The sequence below is a fragment of the Mus pahari genome, chromosome 15, assembly GCF_900095145.1.
Source record: "Mus pahari chromosome 15, PAHARI_EIJ_v1.1, whole genome shotgun sequence".
Classification (NCBI taxonomy): domain Eukaryota; kingdom Metazoa; phylum Chordata; class Mammalia; order Rodentia; family Muridae; genus Mus; species Mus pahari.
Window position 1 is genome coordinate 16,239,315 of NC_034604.1, and position 7,893 is coordinate 16,247,207.

A 7,893-nucleotide genomic window follows, 5' to 3' on the forward strand; every position below is an offset into this window, starting at 1 on the left:
GAGAGGGAGAGAGAGAGAGAGAGGATGAAGAAAGGGAAAGAGGAAGAGAGAAAGAGAAGTTTGTTAACTAGAAGTACTTACTTGAAAGGATATATACATAAATATATATAATTGTACTTTATTGATTTATATTAATTTAAAATCACAAAAAGAAACAGATCTTGGAAGATGTATTAGTGTTTTCCCTATTGCAAGGAATTTCCTTACTTTTGTAATTATGTCTAATTATGTCAAAAATATGACATATTGTTTAATCAGTTTCCTTGGCCTGAGTCATGGAGGTTTCATTCGGCCACCAGAAGGTTCCCAGATACACATATATAGTTATTATATTTTTAAACAATATTATTTGGAAACTGGGTGTGATGCTGGGGTGAGTAGAATGCAAACAGGAACACGAATTCCCTGTTTTCTGTAGGCATATGTCTGGCTCAAGAAACAGAAACTACTTAATTCTGTAAAATATGTAAACTATTCAGTTAAAACTGTAATATGACTGGAAAGACAATGTAAATGAAATAAATATCTTTTCAGGGCTGATTCCTTTTAAAAGGAAATAGTGGGAGAAGTTTTTTGTTTGTTCGGTTGGTTGGTTGGGTTTTTTGTTGGGTTTTTTTTGTGTGTTTTTGTTTTTGATTTTGTTGTTTTTGCTGTTCACTTATTTAAAAGCTTTTGCATTTTAGGCCTCTGCCATGAGCTTTCATTTGATTTTGTATAAAAAAGAAATAGAAAGATAAAGTAACCATAGCATGTTAGCTTGAGTGCGAAACCTTGAACCCTTGTTTCTGGCCAGTGTTCTGCTACTATAACTGCATCAGAATGGAGAAGAGCTAGGGGCTGGCGAGCTGGCTCAGGAGGTGAAAGTACTTGCCAACAAACCTGATGAGATGAGTCTGATCTCCAGAACCCACATGGTGGAAGAAGGGAACCAGCTCCTGAGTGTTACCCTGAAAAGAATGGAGAAAAACCAGTTTTTGCCTATTGTGTGAACTGTGCTGTTTGTGAATTAGAACAGAAAAGAAGTCTCTTAAAAAGCTGGCTTCATGAAGTGTAAGTGCAGAATAGCTAAGACACTGACAGCTGAAGACTCTTTCCCCACCACTAGGTAATTATGTGCCCAAGCTATTTAGTAATAGTTTTCAGATCTCACGTACTGTGATAGACATCTTGAGCTATTCCTACCAACAACTCAGCTACATTTCTCTACTTTATAATTTGATGAGATCCATGGAAGAATCCCACAGTTTTGCTTCTGAAGTCATCTTCTGGACAATGCCCAGGCACTAGCTGACCACAGAAGGGCTCCTACGCACTCAATTTTGAGGCATATCTTGACATGGACATTTCTCTCTTAAGTTTTATGATCCACTGAGCCAATCATTCTAGAAATCAGGGAAACAGCTAGTGAATCACTAAAACACCAGTCAGTCAAAACTCAAAACACTATTGTTAGGTCTCAAACCCAGGACAAATCGCTGAGGTACCTGTCTATTTAACATATCCCAGCAGATACCAAGTTCTCCCAGCGTCCCTCTGTCCCTAGCTGTTGCAGGGTATGGCTGCCAAGCTCTGTCCCCTACCCCTGAATTCTGCAGCCCAGGACTGGGCTGTCCTTTCCCTGGCTATTCTTCCCCCATATAATCCAACTATTTTTACTATGCTTCGTACTCCTTTTGCACTTTTGGCCTCTTGGTCTCCTGCTCCCCGACCCCCTCACATGCCCTGGCTTGGTCTGCTGGTCATGTCTGTTCTGAACTCTGATGTCCCTACATCTGGCTATGCTCTCCCTTTTATCTACAGTAAACTTTCTCCTCCACCGTACCTAGAAGCAACGATGCTCTTCTTTTTTATGAACTATGAGATTTAAGAAATAAAGAATAAAATAAACCCAATCATGAGAAGAGAAGGAAACATCTCTCTGAATGCTTTCTTCTTTCCCATTATCACTGTGCTTCCAAAAGAGGCCATTCGTGCTATGCTGGGCCCTTCCTCTGCTGCACACTGTTTGTGGATTCCAGATCAACAGCACTTCACTTTCTCTTTCTGCACTAGAGTCAGCAGAAAGCCTTTTAATATGCTGGATGGTCAAGTCCTATCATACACAACTTGAGTTTCCAAAATTGACTTGTTTTTGAAGATCTTCTCAGACAAATAAAAGGAAAAAATCAAAAGTTGTACTATTTGGTTAGGAAGTAAACTTAAAATGACATTTGCATTAAAGGCTTCATAAAGAAACCTTAACACCTAGGCAATACATTTTGATAAGTAAGCATAATAGCATATATTTGAATGACATATGAAATTTCTTGAGAAGACAACTATTAATGAATAAAGAGACTGTCTTGGAAAAGCCTTGGGAGTGAGAAAGGAAAGCATTTAGGGTATGGCAGTATTTATAAATTTATTCAAAAACTGCTGTTTCAATTTTTTCTCATTGGGATTGAATAATTTCATTGCAGCATAGTACTAAATATGATCATGTTGTATATGTTCCTTCAATAAAAGCACATGCACTGAGAATGAAAGTTCTTCATTTGACTCTTGGTCTCCAAGAGTCATGCATGACTGCAGACATGATCACCCTGAAAATCTTTATTACTGTGTCAGTAAGCAGTGCTTCTCTTTATCCTTACATGTTTCATTCGGGACATGGATTCTTTTTTTACTTAAATTCTGAATAATTAACATCAATAGAATCACTGTTTGTGAGTGCCCAGTACAAGATAACAAACCGATTGAATAAACATCAGAAATTGCTGTAGACATTGAAATTACAGTTAAGTACATCTCTTCACATCCTCTTTTGAAAATGAAACAAAATTACCACTGTTATTTCTGTAGTAGACTAGGAAAGAATAATTTCATTTTGTCAATTGAGAAGGCTCCATAAACATGATAAAATATGATGATGACATGTAGAATTCTGCATGACAAGGATCAAGAACATATATGAGACAAAATTACAGAATATACCCAAAGACAAAAATAAAATTAAAGTCATTTTCAGAAAATTATCACATAGGCAACCATTTTAACTGTGATTGTAACATTGTACCTCTGCCTTTTGCTTAGCTGGCTCTTCTGAGCACACTGCCTTTCTTGTGTATTTTAGCCTGTGTGTGCACAGAAAACAAAGACAGTGCTCCTCTGGATCTCCAGTGTTGTATGTCTAGTATACCGCATGCAGTCCTTAACCATAGAACATAGTCTAATTCTCCCTAAAAGCAAGTATGGGCAGTTCACTGGTGCTGCCTCTAGAGAGCACCCTATGGAATGATCTTCCCAAAGACTCTATCAGAATCATCCAAATCAAGATGCAAATCCATACATAGCTCATAAAGTTGGTTATACTTCAGAAGAAATTGACCTTTTGCCAAAAGATACTGGAATAAAGTTATGAAAAATAACTTCTAATTATTTTTAAAGGAGTTGAGGGTATACTTGAGTAAAATAATTATGACAGAGAACACAAGTCAGAGATGCAGAACTCCTCCAACACATTAAAATCCAATGATCTGTTCAAGATCAAGCCACTCAACAGGGCAGCATGAATAAGGTAGACCAGACATGATTGATGAGCTTCTGGCAGTTTATGGCTATAGGGGGTTGGGGGAGCCAGTTTTCTTCAATGGTGTGGGCCCTAATAGGTTGTCCATCCTCCAGTGCATGGCCCCTACACCCATGCATATATGGGTACCACTAATTGTGCTTCATGAGTTATGAAAGAAGGAGTGGCGGAAACATGACATTTGGAGGAGGAGGTCAGAAGGTAACTGGAAGGAGCTGTCAGAATGTTGGAATGTAGACATGATCTACATTCATTGTATTTGTATATGAACTTACCGAAGAATATATCACTCTAAACAGTGGTGCCAAGCTATGTATCTCAAACTCCTCTGCCCCATATTCCAGAAAACCACTTCCAGCTAAATTGTACCTCCCAAGGGTTCCACAACATCCCAAAAGAGTACTTCCAGCTAGGGAACAGTTATTCAAACACATGAGGGCATTTTTTTTTCTCCTGAATCTGAAACACATCAAACACATAGGGAACCTTTTATATCCAAATTTTAACAGGTAACATGGAAATGCCAACAAGTTACATGACTAAAGCTAACTAAATGAAAATTGAAGACTATCTATATATGTCGCTGTTAGCATAATACATCAACCAAGGAATTGAAAAAAGTTGCTGTGGGCTGGACAAATGGTTAAGAATGTCTGTTGCCCTCATAGAGAAGGCATTTTCAGTTCCCAGGACCCACCTCCAGCAGCTAACAAACACCTGTAACCTCAGCTCTAGGGGATCTGATGATCTCTTCTAGTCTTCATAGACACTGAACTCATGCGCATATGCCCACACACAGACACACATGAATACACTTAATTTAAAGTCTAGATATTTTTAAAATAAAAAGGGCTTTAAAAATTAAAATTAGACTTTGGCTAGAAATCCATAGGCTGGGCTTCCCTGTGAGTACCCAGGAAACTGATCTCTAGGTGAGAGAGTTGCTGAGCGTGTGTTTGACTGGGAAGCAGTGTGTGTCTGTGGTGAGTCATGGTGAGTGTTAGGGCAAAGGCCACAGGGAAGGCATGTGATCATCAAATACATATTGACTAGGACAACTTCGTTATGAGTTTAAGAGGGAGGTACCGCCCAGGTGGGGACTTTGGTATCAGTGAGGTGTGAGCCACCAGGTGTGAGAAACATGAAACTAGGTGGAAGTTAAATTATGAAAAAAGCAAAGAGTAACAAAACCAAGAATTTGCTATTATGTGTCTCATGCTATGCTGATTGATTCTCAGAGTTTTTCCTCATTAAATCTCATAATTTTCTTTTTGTAGATTAGAAAAATAAAATTTCTATTTTAGATTAAGAAAAATAAAAATGTTATATGAAGTACTGTGATCATAAGAATCATGTGGTTTCTGTGTGGTTTGGTTGGAATTACTTTTTGGATTTTCTTTATTTGTCTGAGAACGAATTGCTAAAGATAGAGAAAAATAAATCGGCGTAGACATCTGGCAGGCCATCACTGTCAAATTCTGGAGGAAATAAAGGATTTGAACCCAGTCATACCCAGCCGAGTGCACTTGAGAAAGACAGAAAGACCTTTGACCCCAGATGAAAGTGTGTTGGTCGGTTTTTCAGCATAGCCACATAACACCTGTCACAAGCAACATAAAAGAAGGAAAGAGTGACTTCGACTCGTAGTCACGTGACTTCATAGTAAAACAGAACATTCTGTTGAAGACCAGATTGTTGAGCACATCAAAGAGACACTCAGCTCTCAGCAGTCAGGAAGCAGGCAGAGAAGAGTCTATACACAGGCCATGTCCTTCAGGGGCATATCCTAGAGTAAAGCTTACTCCATCGGGCTCCACTAATGTCCATTCAGCTACGCACCCATCAAGGGCAAGTACTGATACATTAGAACCTCAGTGGCCAATTTTCAAAGGTCCATAGTAGAAACTAAGCCTTCAACGCATGAGTTTTCAAGGCACTTTTAGAGTCAAGTCATAATAGTGAATGAGTGACAAACAGCCAAAGGAAATATAGAAAAGGCATTTCAAGACAATAGAACAAAAGAGAAGAAAGAGAGAGAAACAGGAAAAGTTCAAATATAGATGAGACAGATCCTCTGAAGTGGATGTGGTTGGTAAGACAGATGAGTACATGATGGGGTTAGACCACAAGGAAGGCTTGGCTTGCAGCAAAATTGGTAGAGCACTTGCCTAGCATGTTCAAAAGAACTCCCATGTTCAATATCCAGCACTGCATAAAACCAATTGCCCTAGTGCATATCTCTAACCCCATTGTTCAGAAGGTAGAAGCAAGATGGTCAGAAATTCAAGGTCACCCTTGACTGAATAACAAATTTGAGGCCAGGCTGGACTACATGAGACATTGTCTTAAAAAAATAAAATAGATTTTAAAAAATCAGAATAAACCTATATTAATCTGAAATTGAAGGATAGCTGCTGAAGAAAAAAAAAACCAAATTCTGGGAAAGAATCCTTTCACACCTTTGGTAAATCTCTGTCTTAGTGTCGCCACATCTGTGCAGTGATTGACCAAAGAGGTAAGGATAGACCAACCATGTGATCCAGCTATACTTCTCTTGGTACTTACCTGAAGGAGTCAAAACCAACATAAGACAGTATACCTGCACACATATGTTTATTACAGCAGTATCCACAACAGTTACAATGTGGAATCAACTTAAGTGTCCAGCAACAGATGAGTAGATTTTTTTTAAAAAGTTATTATTTAGACTCAATGGGGTATTATTTAGCTTTGAAAAACAAAGTAATGTCAAATTCAGAAAAAAATGGATACAGTTTGGTTTCATCATATTAAGGAAAGTCAGCTAAACCCAAAGTAATTTGCATATTTCCTACATATAAGTGACCTATTAAGATAACTACATGGCAAGAAACAGGTGACCAGTAGAAGAAAAGGGGAACAAAGAAGGGTAATTGGGGAAATGAATGCAATCAAAATAAATTAATAATTTTTAAAAAATGTTTTCATAATGTATTAGTTTATACAATTAATGCATGCTAATAAAAATTTGAAAATAAATAAAAATAACTGCTAAAATACTTGATGGAGAACAGTGAATTTGGAATCACTTGTGATGTCTGCTACATCACAAATACAAAGCAGGTGAGGCCAGCAAGGGTGGTTCAATAAACAAAGCAGCAAGAGAGTCATTGGGACTCCATCTGCATCTCAGTCCTCAGATGACTGGCTAAACTGATTGCCATTCATAGCAACAGATTACAATTGTGCATCGAGTTAGGACGCCTGTGTCCCAAAGATGGCACTGCAGCCTAAAATTCCAGAGCGCAGGGAAGCTCTCACACTGTAAAATTCTCCCTGCAGGTCTGTGAGCTGAATGAGAAGAAAAGAGAAACCAAGGCCCAGAATTTTATCTTAAGAATGACATGATGAAAGAATGATAATGAATGAATTATAACGATGAATTCTGCAAGAATGAATAGAAAAGAAGTTGTCTATTATCCTGCTGTGACAAAACACTGTGACTGAAGGAACCTCTAAAGAAAGGATGTAGTTGGGACTACAGTTGCAGAGGGTTAGAGTCCATGATGGTGGAGCAAAAGGCATGGCACCAGGGACAGCTGAGAGCTCACATATTGATCCATCAGTAGGAGGTAAATGGTACAGGTCTTTTGATATCTCAAAGCCCACAATCAATAACATACTTCCTCCATCAATGTTACGCCTCATAATCCTTCCCAAGCAATTCAACCACTTGGAGACAAGTATTCAGACAGGTGAGCCCATGCAGGTTGATCTCATTTGAACCATCACATTCCACTCCCTGCTTTCCACTCCTGGTACACACTGTCTTGTGGTCTTATCATAATGCAAAATGTATTTACTCCAACATCAAAAGTCCCCATAGTCTTTCATTCTCAATACCATTTAAAAGTCCAACATCTCTTCCGAGACTCAAGACAATCTCTTCCCTGTTTGTTAATTAAAACGACTGTACAAGAGCTGGTAAGGGAGTCAGCCATCTTAGCTCCAGTGCACACAGGCCCCAGTCACTGCCGGGGAGAGGGCAGACTGCAGAAGGGACACAGCTTCTGGGACAGACCCCATTTCTGCCTCCAGACATCCGGGCACCATCCCCACCAGAGGAGAGGTGTCTGTCCGGGAGCGCTCTCACAGCCTAAGCTGGTAAGGGAGCCATCTTAGCTCCAGTGCGCACAGGCCCCGGTCACTGCCGGGGAGAGGGCAGACTACAGAAGGGACACAGCTTCTGGGAAAGACCCCATTTCTGCCTCCAGACATCCGGGCACCATCCCCACCAGAGGAGAGGTGTCTGTCCGGGAGCGCTCTCACAGCCTAAGCTGGTAAGG